The sequence below is a fragment of the Dreissena polymorpha genome, chromosome 9, assembly GCF_020536995.1.
Source record: "Dreissena polymorpha isolate Duluth1 chromosome 9, UMN_Dpol_1.0, whole genome shotgun sequence".
Taxonomy (NCBI): domain Eukaryota; kingdom Metazoa; phylum Mollusca; class Bivalvia; order Myida; family Dreissenidae; genus Dreissena; species Dreissena polymorpha.
Genome location: NC_068363.1, coordinates 93,037,978 through 93,050,690, shown reverse-complemented (window position 1 = coordinate 93,050,690; position 12,713 = coordinate 93,037,978). Strand labels below are relative to the sequence as shown.

Genomic DNA, 12,713 nt, shown 5'->3' with positions numbered 1-12,713 from the left:
TACTACTACTACTACTGCTACTACTACTACTACTACTACACCACCACCACCACCACCATTCACAGTGACAAAAAACGTATTCACACAATGGCTGCTACTACAACTTATAGCCCATATAGGGGGGCATGCATGTTTTACAAACAGCCCTTGTTTCTATGGGATTTTAACCACAACTGTTCATGTTTATCTCCGACACATATTTTTAGGTCACCTGTCATGAAGTGACACGGTGAGCTTATGTGATCGTGTGATGTCCGGCGTCCGTTGTGCGTGCTTGCGTGTGTCCGTGCGTCCGTCCGTCAACAATTTGTTTGTGTGGACAGTAGAGGTCACAGTTTGCATCCAATCTTAATGAAATTTGGTCAAAATGTTTATCTTGATGAAATCCGGTTTGGGATTGTATTTGGGTCATCTGGGGTCAAAAACAAGGTCACTAGGTCAAATAATAGAACAACCTTCTGTAGACAATAGAGGTCACAGTTTTCATCCAATCTTTATGAAATTTGGTCAGAATGTTTAGCTTGATGAAATCTGGGTTGGGATTTTATTTGGGTCATCTGGGGTCAAAAACTAGGTCACTAGGTCAAATAATAGAAGAACCTTGTGTAGACATTAGAGATCACAGTTTTCATCCAACCTTTATGAAATTTGGTCAGAATTCTTGATGAAATCTGGGTGGGATTGTATTTGGGTCATCTGGGGTAAAAATCTAGGTCAAATAAATAGAAAAACCTTGTGTTGACAATAGAGGTCACAGTTTTCATCCAATATTTATGAACTGTGGTCAGAATGTTTATCTTGATGAAATCTGGATTGGGATTGTATTTGGGTCATCTAGAGTCAGGAACTAGGTCACTAGGTCAAATCATAGAAAAACATTGTGTAGACAATAGAGGTCATAGTTTTCATCTGATCTTAATGAGTCAGGTGAGCGATTTAGGGCCATCATGGCCCTCTTGTTTTCTTTCTTTCATTTTATTGTAGTTTTATTTGCTAGAGCTTTTTAGATCCAATGTTTACATTTATCATAATAAAGCATTTAATGACTAGCTTCAATACGTGCCAAAACCTGTGAATAGGTCCCTTTAGAAGTGAATACAAGAAGTATCTTAACAAACAACGTCATTTACGGGACATACCGTATATGTCAAACATTTTATTTTGCAATTTTGAAACAACGGTGTGGTGCTTGTAATAATTTCGCACTAATTAGAACTTTCCCCCGTGTTTGTTCCGCTTTTTGAAAGGTAAGTAAATTCTTTAAAGGGGCCTTTTCACAGATTTTGGCATTTTTTAACTTATTCATTAAATGCTTTATATTGATAAATGTAAACATTGGATCGTAAAAGCACCGGTAAAAAATCAAGAATAAAATTAAAAAAAGGAAAAGAACATTGCCCGGAGCAGGTTTCGAACCAGTGACCCCTGGAGTCCTGCCAGAGTCCTGAATTAAAAATGCTTTAGCCTACTGAGCTATTCCGCCGAGTACACATACTAGACGTATTTTATACCTTATATAAGCAATCTTCGTAGTTTCACAAAATTTAACGACAAAAACAGAACTCTCCAAATTTTTCAATCGTTTCGCGTTGCAACGCTTTATAATTTTTAGGTTTTAAAATCGTCAAAAGATGCATATAATGGCTATATTAGACCATGGTAAATGTTCAGTATTACTGTTTCCTCACAAATATCATAACTAAAACGAAAATTTGCGAATCTGAAACAACTTTTTTCAATTTTGTCAATTTACCAAAGCGTGAAAATATCCCTTTAAGGGTTGAGCTGGATGACTCGGTAGAGCGCTAGACATCAAATTCTTCGATCGCGGGTTCGATACCTGGCCTGGCCTGGCCACGTAAAAGGTGCGGTGAATTAAGTCATTCAACCATTCAACACCCCCCTCCCCCTTAATCAATTGAGACGCGTTCTGAGAAAACTGGGCTTAATGCATGTGCAAAGTGTCGTTCCTGATTAACCTATACGGACAGCACACGCTTATCGGTGACGGCAATTTAAGCTTTAAAGTATTTTTCATCTAAAGTAGGTCCATTCTTAGCAAAAATCCTATTTAGGCGGAAAGTGTAGTCCCTGATCTCATATGATACGTTATCATATGTGTTTACAATAGTGGCACAATCACAAATCTCATGTAATTGTCGATTTTGTGCACACTGCGCAACCAGTTAAGTATGAAATCAAACAAGATGAAAGTCTTAGGGTTTTAACCCTTTCAGTGCGGGAACCGAATTTTGAAGGCCTTTGCAAACAGTTTGGATCCAGATGAGACGCCACAGAACGTGGCGTCTCATCAGGATCCAAACTGTTTGCTATTCTGAAAGCATTCTTTGAAAAAAAATCGAAGAAAATGCTAATTTTAGAAATTCAGCAGACGACATTTTAGCAGACGACAAATTTCCCAGCATGCAAAGGGTTAAAAGTGCTGTAGGTAAGGTAGCAGTGTTTGTTCAAGGCAGCAACCGAAGATTATAATAAATGCACAGAAAAGCATTTAAGTACATTTGTGTATATTACAATTTAACACATTAAAAATCGTATAATCTCGCTTAAATAATAAGTTTTTTACATATTTTATAAAAATTCATTAATATTTGACAAAATCGTATTTATATAAAATATGTAAAAAACTTAATATATTCAATATAAAATAAAAGTTCAGAAGAACATGTGTCGAAACATGCGAAATAAGTCATATATTTAATTCTGAAATCGAAAACGGCTGTACAGTCGAATTCGCCAGCATGTATATCATGCATGAACGATGTGAATCTAAACTAAGCTTAACGGTTCATTTGAAATTCCTGCAACGATATATATTCATACGACTCCCGAACACTAACTCTGGTCCTAATAAAAAGACGGATGCTTCGGTTATTGTAGGAAAATATGTTCGTCACAATCGGCTCGGGGTGCTAATTTGTCATTGCTGCATTTTATGAAATTCGTATTTAATGTATAATTTTTCTTGCCTATTTTGTGTTATTGTAACATATTTTATCAATATATTACAATTTAACACATATAAAAAATCGTATAATCTCGCTTTAAAGTGACATTAGACGCATCTAACAGTATACCGGTATGCTATGTTTATAGGTGTCTATCGCAACCGTTGTTTATTTTTGGTGTTTTCGCTTCATATACACGTATATGTGTTAATGCAGCATCAATGTACTAAAACAATATCCCGAAAAGAGAAAAATAATGCACTTGAATATCAACCGTACTTTCGTTTGACAACTGATCATGCATGTATGATGTGAATCTAAATTTAGTTTTATTGCAGATTCGTTCATACGACACAAAGACACGATTTTGTTTTACGGATCATTTTTATTTCCTGCATTGATATCTATTTATACGAGACACCGTCACTAACTCAGATCATAATAAAAAGACAGTTCCGCTCGGCCTAGAGGACTGAGTCAGTCATGTAAAATATCGAATATAAGTTATATTTTTATAAACAACTGGTAGCAAGATGAGTTGCAGATAATTGACCAGTCGCCAAATTATCGATCGCTCCGCCCACATAGTCACGTGGTCTAGTGATTAGAAAACTCCGACAAGCAGATCGCGTTAACTAACTCTTTTGACCCGTTAATTCTTTTCAGCTAAATTCAACAGTGATAAATGCCCATAATATCACTTTAGCAAGATTGAAATACACTTAAGATTGCCAAGAAAAACTACAATAATTTGGTGTTAAGCAATTGTATATTTGTTGTTACATGTACGTTATACTTATAAATTTGTTGTCTTTAAAAACTATCTTCAGAAAATTCGAGACTATTTTATTGTCATCGTCGTCGCCATCACCACATCCGCCACCACAATCATCGTCACCACCACCATCGTCAACACAACCACCACCATCGTCACCACTACTACTACCACCATCACCGCCGCCGTTGCCACCAGCGCCGCCGCCGCCACACTCACCGCAGCCGCAACCACCGCCATTATCAATAAAACTAAACCTAATATAAAAAATAAATATAATAAAAATAATATCGATCATGATGATGATGATGTTGATAATAATAATTATAATAAAACTATTATTATTATTAGTTTCATTATTTATTTATTTATTTTTAATTATAAAACTATTATTATTATAGAATATTTAAAGTTGGCACTTCATTTGAACTGTGTTTTAATATAATTTACATCTGGCTTGTTCAACATTTTGTAAAAATAGATAGATTACAAAAATAATATATTATGTTGAAACAATCGAGATAACACTCCAAATGAAGAAATCATTGGATCATTCATAAAAATAATCATTCCAAATTGGAAACATAATTAAACGTGTGTAACTTTTTTCCTCGGTAATTTGCGAAGTACGCGTAGCGCTAAAATAGCGTTTATATATGAGACGCGTTCTGTGAAAACTGGGCATAATGCATGTGGGTAGAGTGTCGTCCCAGATTAGTCTGTGCAGTCCGTACAGGCTCATCAGGGACGACACTCACCGCTTTTATGACATTTTTCGTTAAAATGAAGTCTCTTCTTAGCAAAAAACCAATTTTGGCGGAAAGCGTCGTCCCTGATTAGCCTGTGCGGACTGCACAGGCTAATCTGGGACGACACTACGCACATGCATTATGCCCAATTTTGTCAGAACACGACTCACATTATAATCATGTATTAAAGCCTGCGGGGTGAAGTGGTAGCTCACTCACTTGTTTCTTTTCAGTCGGTCCACTGTTCGAGTCCCGAGATAGGCATTATTTTTAATTAAAGCTTTTTTCTTGCTAATATAATTTTGAAAACTTGAATATATATATATATTCGTAAGTAAACAATTAAGACTTTTTAATGACATTAAAATACGAAAATCTGTGAACACATGCCTTAAATAGTATCATGATTTAAACAAAAGAACGTAAGAACGACAAGTCCGAAGAAAATTCCGTTTTTCGTTTGTATTTCGGTATCTCGACAACTCGTGTGAATTCTGTAGGCTTAAACAGTCTAGAAATTGCTGATTTAGGTTATCTGGTATTAACAGGCATATCGAATTCTAGATGAATGTGGCTTATGCTACATAACCGAATATGTTGCATATATACCAGATGTCACTACGAAATTGCACAACGTTATTCTTGATTTGGTAACACGAAATTGGTAATGAATACCGAATCACATCGCCAGCGATACCAATGGTCTGAAACCTATTCAGGGTTAATTTGTTATCGATTCTATTAGCGCCTCACTAATTATGTACATGTACACAGACAGATGCTTACAAATGTAATTAAGCGCCGCTCTGGTTTAATTAATGCGTGTCCGTAAAATGTCGACCCACATTAGGAACGAAACTTTCCGCTTTTATGGAACTTTTCGTTTTAAGGAAGTTTTTCTTACTAACACAAATTTAGTGTAGGCTGATATTGGCGTCCCTGATCCGCTTATGCAGACTATACAGACCAATCTGGGATGACACTTATCGAATATGCAGTAAGCCTGGCTTTCATAGCTCGTGTTTAAACTGATTTTCAGAGTTCAAAGCAGTGAACTGATTTGTATGCAGCATTCTGCACCTTACCCATTTTCACTTCAACAATTCATAAATATTTTAAAAAGGAAAAACTTTCGAATCGAATTAGACTGACATAATATTTTCCTTGCTGTTCAAACATATAAAATTTATGTCTTGGGAGTTAAAGGATATCTTGTTATAAACTAGTAACAACAACTGTAGATGTTTTCCTTGCATAAATCGTTTTATGTTATAAATATGAGTCGTGTTCTGAGAAAACTGGGCAAAGTGCATGTGCGTAAAGAGTCGTTCCAGATTAGCCTGTGGAGTCCTCACAGGCTAATCAGGGGCGAAACTTTCCGCTTTTATGGTATTTTTGGTTTCAAGGAAGTCCCTGCTTACCGAAAATCTAGTTTAGGCGGAAAGTTTTGTCCCTGATTAGCCTGTGCGGACTGCACAGACTAATCTGGGATGACACTTTACGCACATGCATTAAGCCCAGTATTCTCATAACAAGGCTCATATAATTATGATGTGAAATCTTTTAAAACGTGTATGTCTGCCTGGTTGCACGCGCTCCTCACCAGGGTGACATGTCTGCCTGGTTACACGCGCTCCTCACCAGGATGACATATCTGCCTGGTTACACGCGATCCTCACCAGGGTGACATGTCTGCCTGGTTACACGCGCTCCTCACCAGGGTGGCATGTCTGCCTGGTTACACGCGCTCCTCACCAGGGTGACATGTCTGCCTGGTTACACGCGCTCCTCACCAGGGTGACATTTCTGCCTGGTAACACGCGCTCCTCACCAGGGTGACATGTCTGCCTGGTTACACGCGCTCCTCGCCGGGGTGACAAGGTTTTAACGCCCACACGTGGCGCATGTGAGTTTTGTTGGTTGTCACTACATCAGACAAATATTGCTTCCTTCAGTTACTCCGATGTCCGCCCCCTAAACACAATACCACACGAAAGTAAAGTATATTTCAGGAAAAAAATATATAGCTTAAAGTTGCAGATATGATTAAACAAAATCGTCACCACCTTATATTCAATCAGACCCGAGACTGACATCTACAGAGTAAAGGGCATTTTCCCTGCAAAGTTCATAGACTTCGGTAACATAATTTAAAAAAAAAACGTATGAAAAAAACATTTTCCCATTTAAAAAGGCCCTCGCGTTTCCAAATGGGTTGTAATTGTATGTTTCTGTACATTTTTTTTTGATGAATTTATCTGTGCTGAATCGCACTACATTTGCAGATTTTTAAAAATAATACGAAATATGTTGGGAAAAAACCCCATATAAAACCTAAATCCCCAGTACAATTCATCCGTTAAATTTTAAAACATCCGGAAGTAGCATTGGCTCATTTATTATTGAATCTCAAAAAGAGATGGCGCTCGAGATTAACGTTCGTGTGTATAACTTCTCTTGATAACAATACAGAATATGTTAATAATAATGCTATTGAGCTTAAGGGCATTTGGTCATCTTGCTACACAGATTTATTTGAACTTACTGACATCATGTGCGCAGTCTTGATTCGGTTTTTATATAAGGTATGTTCTGGAACTTCTTTTGATTATGGTTTGTTACAAAATCTCAATATACCTGGTTTCAATTGCATTGAATTGGCATAAAAGGTCCACACAAAAATATATTAACACACTCGGGTATACTTCAAGAAACATGCGTAAGCTCCTTAGCCGACGTTAATTGAGTTAAAGTCGACATCTTGCGTATGAATACGAACTTTCAAAGCAACTCATTAACTTTCAATTATTCAATTTCAGAAGACACATTCATATCAATTCTAAAGAAATTGCAACATATGTTGTTTTTCTCGCTTTTAATAATATTCAGCGCAAAAAAAACTATTGAGGACTACTGCGTAAATTATCACGTGGTGTCTAGCAACCATTCGGGAAACACTAACTGTACCGGGCACCTATAAAAGAAATGGTAATTTACCGTTCTCACTAGTGTTCCAGCAACATTCAACAAAGTTCATTAATTCTTATTGAACTTGAACGAATCTAAAGGAAGACTACCGAATATTAGTAACGAACAACCGTATAACCGAAAGCTCGGGCGAAAATGGGAGGGAGCCCTTCCACTTTGGCAGCACTGCTACTATGGATACTGATCAACTTGAACCGCCCGGACTCCTCTAGTGCACTCTTGTAAGCGTAATTAGTAGTATCGGCAGTATAATCTTGAAAGTATATAAGCAATCAAGTAATCAAGCCATTTAATATACATTTTTTATCTGAAACTGTACGTTTGAATTTGTGCTAGAATGTGCTCAATTACAAGCGAACACTTTTTTTTAGTTTACTGGATACTGCACTCATTTTTTGCACTGTTTGATTGGTACATAACATTTTGCTTAGTATATGTATTCATAAGAAAATTGTTTGTTTATCTATATTTCTTTTTATCAAATTTCTTTAATACTTATTTAAACAAAACATGAATGCTCATATACCACTTTCAAGAGAAATTAATTATCACATTATATATTTTGACATGTTTCATTGTTTATCAATTATATATTTGTTTTTTACTAGAGCAATATCAATAATGTAAACGATTTAAATAAATATAAGCTTTTGGAAACGATAACTATAATTTAAACCGATATACGGCGTTTATTCGGAATTTTTATACAACGATTGACAATTTACGTTTCTAACTAATTTAATTGAAAAAAGGATTTTTTAAAATGTGTTATTCGCTTATTTACCACATGAAGTGTTTCTCGGGTAGTGTATTGCATATATATCTACACTATGTTTAATTCACATGTATACAGTTATTTTTCAATAATAGTACAAATCACAATGGCCCATGCTTTTATTATACGTATGAAGGTATTTGCAGAATAAACGACATGTATTAAATAATCATAACAAATATGTACACGTCTGCTTATATTCAAACTGCAGACTTTCGTACATGTTTTATACCACATGGCATATTACGTACTTAACATAAGTGTGTTCTTCACGACTGAAAACTATGTTATGTTCATACTTTATTAGGACGTAATTTTATTTCCACAGATTTAAATCACATATTTAATGTCATTGCGTTTTGTAAATAAAACATTCCGCCGATGTAAATCGCACAATTACTAATATATCTGATTGCGTGTTGTAGATGAAAATCTAACAAAGATGCATCATTTTTTTTAACCACAACCAACAGTTTAGAATAATAATGGTTAATATTTTAATGCACGTGATTGTGAACATATTTTTTGAATGTATCTTTTACGAAGATCGCCTAAAACGTTTAACCCTTAAAGCGCTGGAGCCGAATTTTAAAGGCCTTTGCAAACAGTTTGGATCCAGATGAGACGCCACAGAACGTGGCGTCTCATCTGGATCCAAACTGTTTGCTATTCTGATAGTATTCTTTGAAAAAAAATGAAGAAAATGCTTATTTTAGAAATTCAGCAGACGACATTTTAGCAGAAGACAAATTACCCAGCATGCAAAGGGTTAAGATGTTCTACAGATTTTAGCCTCTATTTTACAGAATAAAATTAAGCTAGGTTATTCCAGTCAAAAAGAGAAATATGTCTAACTATAACCGTGGTAATAGTTTTAAATTTTTTGAACAACTTGGTCATGTTTGTAATTTTCGCTCAGACTAGAATTTTAAATGCACAATGAAGTGTATTCAACAAGTCTTCCCTTTTCCCCGTCTAGCTGTCCCAGGAAAGTCCCACAATACACGAACATCACCGTACCATGCGGCCAGAAGGATCGATATCTGGTGTTGGGATTCGCGCTCGTGGACTCGACCGTACCCGAAAACCTTCCGCCGACTCTGAGAGCCAAAATGGCCTACTCCAACGATTATAGCTGTACCATGCAGATGTAAGAAATGTGTTCTTCTGTTCATTTTTGAGACATAATATCATTTTCTGAAAGTGTGTAACTATTTTTACGACAACGAAGATAAGGAATTTCGTATTCTTTTTGTTGAAACATAACATGAGAATAACAATCATTACCGTTGCCTTATATTCCGTAGTATACATGCTTTACCCTCAAGTTTGTTTGTTTTGTTGTAAGTATCTACGTATTAAACAGGTATGGATACATTTTTAATAATGCCAGGCCAATTTCGATATACACATAATATATTTTACGGTCAGGTTTGAATATCCCATCAAACTTTTGAATATATTTCTTGATCTGCGTTAGTCTTTTTAACTATTTTTGTCGGAATATATCCGAGAGACCGGGTAGATTTCCCTCATTACGGCTCATTATTGTGAGACCCGCGTCATGCGAAGATAGGTGGTAATCGCGCAGTCCTGTCAGGAGCTACGGTGTCCGCTATTAAGTCACGCATGGTTTATTTCTCTCATAAGCGGAAAGGGTAGCTCCTAACCAGAGTGTGCGACTGCGCAGTTGTTCCAATATGGCGTAAGACCAATTCTTGCATGACGAGAGTCAATTGTAGGATGAGAGTAGAACACGTATCAAACGACGTCACGCTTACTTTCAGGGCGAACGATCCTATCACGGAGCTGGTCTGCTGCTCTGGATGGACCGGTACTGAGTGTACAACTCGTAAGTTTCAAACTTTTCTTTCCCTGTAATATACATCTTGCAATTTTATCTATTATATGATACCGATAAACAGTGTCTATTCATATACAATGACATGCGATTTCTAATTGAATCCCAAAGTTTTCATGTGTGCTATTTAGTAGTGTTTATTTATGAAATACCTGTATTCAAAATGAAACACCTGTCTTACTTTTTGTCGGAATCCTACTTTAAATTCGCGATGGTTTCTGATATTATGCAGGGATGACGTAATATTTATAGTATGTTTCGACAAACCTTTCCGTAGTCACTTATTATCGTATAAAACATACATATGGCTCGTTCTGGGAAAGCGAGACTCAATTCATGTGCGCATAGTGTCGCTCTAGATTATCCTGTCATGTGCGCATAGTGTCGCTCTAGATTATCCTGTCATGTGCGCATAGTGTCGCTCTAGATTATCCTGTCATGTTCGCATAGTGTCGCTCTAGATTATCCTGTCATGTGCGCATAGTGTCGCTCTAGATTATCCTGTCATGTTCGCATAGTGTCGCTCTAGATTATCCTGTCATGTGCGCATAGTGTCGCTCTAGATTATCCTGTCATGTGCGCATAGTGTCGCTCTAGATTATCCTGTCATGTTCGCATAGTGTCGCTCTAGATTATCCTGTCATGTGCGCATAGTGTCGCTCTAGATTATCCTGTCATGTGCGCATAGTGTCGCTCTAGATTATCCTGTCATGTTCGCATAGTGTCGCTCTAGATTATCCTGTCATGTTCGCATAGTGTCGCTCTAGATTATCCTGTCATGTGCGCATAGTGTCGCTCTAGATTATCCTGTCATGTTCGCATAGTGTCGCTCTAGATTATCCTGTCATGTGCGCATAGTGTCGCTCTAGATTATCCTGTCATGTTCGCATAGTGTCGCTCTAGATTATCCTGTCATGTGCGCATAGTGTCGCTCTAGATTATCCTGTCATGTGCGCATAGTGTCGCTCTAGATTATCCTGTCATGTGCGCATAGTGTCGCTCTAGATTATCCTGTGCTGTCCGCAAAGGCTAATTATGGAAGACACTTTTCGTGTTTATGGTATTTTTTTATATCCCCCACCATTATAGTGGGGGACATATTGTTTTTGCCCTGTCTGTTGGTTGGTTGGTTTGCGCCAACTTTAACATTTGCAATAACTTTTGCAATATTGAAGATAGCAACTTGATATTTGGCATGCATATGTATCTCATGGAGCTGCACATTTTGAGTGGTGAAAGGTCAAGGTCATCCTTCAAGGTCAAAGGTAAAAAAAACTAAATCAAAGCGGCGCACAAGGGGACATAGTGTGTCTGACAAACACATTTCTTGTTTTAATATTGGAAGCCTCTTCTTTGCGAAAATCCAGTTTAGGCGGAAAGTGTCGTCCCTGATAAGCGTGTAAGAACTGCACAGGTTAATCTGGGACGACACTTTACGCACATGATATTAAAGTCCGTTTCCACTTCAATAGCCGTCTGCGAGCCACCGTGCAGGAATGGAGGCACGTGCTCGGCGCCCCAGACATGTACGTGTCCACCGGGCAAGGGAGGCCGGCTCTGCGACCACAACACCACCGGTAAGAGTTTTCGGAATTTGTTTGTGCAATTAATTTTTTGCGCATGTTGGAAAATACGTTTATTTTCTGAATAGTATGACATGTTTGAGAAGTACTCTTGAAGGAATATATATTACATAGCGGTTTTCAAACTAATTTATAGAAAAATATCAATTATTATCATTAATTTATTAAAAACCATGTGTTGTTAAAAGCGATCTGTCGAAGAATAACTTCAAACAAATGCGTTGTTCCGTCTCGATCCCTCCTTTATAAATTTCCATGTCGTTTGCATATAGTAAAGTCTTAAAATGACGTACTTTTAAAATAGGAAATTAAATTCTGACAGTTCTTTGATGCCTTTGTTATAGCGAACCACTTGGCCGTCGAGAAGCGACTTCCGTTTCAGACGTGCATCAGCGCCGGAAACTACTACCGGACTTTCGACAACCTGGAGTTCTACTTCAAGGGCACATGCGCGTACACGTTGGTCAAAACCGGACACTTGTCACTCACCGTGGAGCATTTTAACTGCGATGACGTCACTACGTGCAAAAAGGTAAACCTGTTTGGTTCTTGTTAAGACTTAAACATTGATGTTAAGCGTACATGCACGGAAAATGTTTGACGGTTCTCAGAAATTTAAATTTCGTTCGGGTAAATACCGTAAGAAATCACAGTAAAGAGAGACAATAAATATTTTCACGTGCACTTAGAAAACGGTTGAACCCTATGATACTGACAAGTATTGTTAATACCGGTAATTCTTATGGAACTTTGGGTACTTTGCGATCTTTTTTAAATCGTAATAACGTGGGATGTAAAGGACCTTTATGCACATATTCAACTTTAAAAACGAATGTGATTGCAGGTGATTATTAACCCGTTTATGCTTTGTGGACTCTCACATTCTTCTAATTGGATCAATTAATTTTCCAAAATTAGGGATGTCAAGCATATTTATTTCTATATTTAGAATATTTTTTACAGAAATTCCTTTAAGCAAACAGCGCAGACCCAGATGATACGCCGCATCGTGC

General features: G+C 37.1%; 1 long non-coding RNA gene across 1 annotated transcript; it reads left to right on the top strand.

Annotated features, from left to right (window-relative positions):
• Positions 1–10,078: 10,078 nt before the first annotated feature.
• On the top strand, positions 10,079–12,210 carry LOC127846769 (uncharacterized). The gene is made up of 3 exons (XR_008033656.1): positions 10,079–10,108; positions 11,590–11,694; positions 12,045–12,210. It is a non-coding gene; the product is annotated as an uncharacterized LOC127846769 (long non-coding RNA).
• Positions 12,211–12,713: the final 503 nt, after the last annotated feature.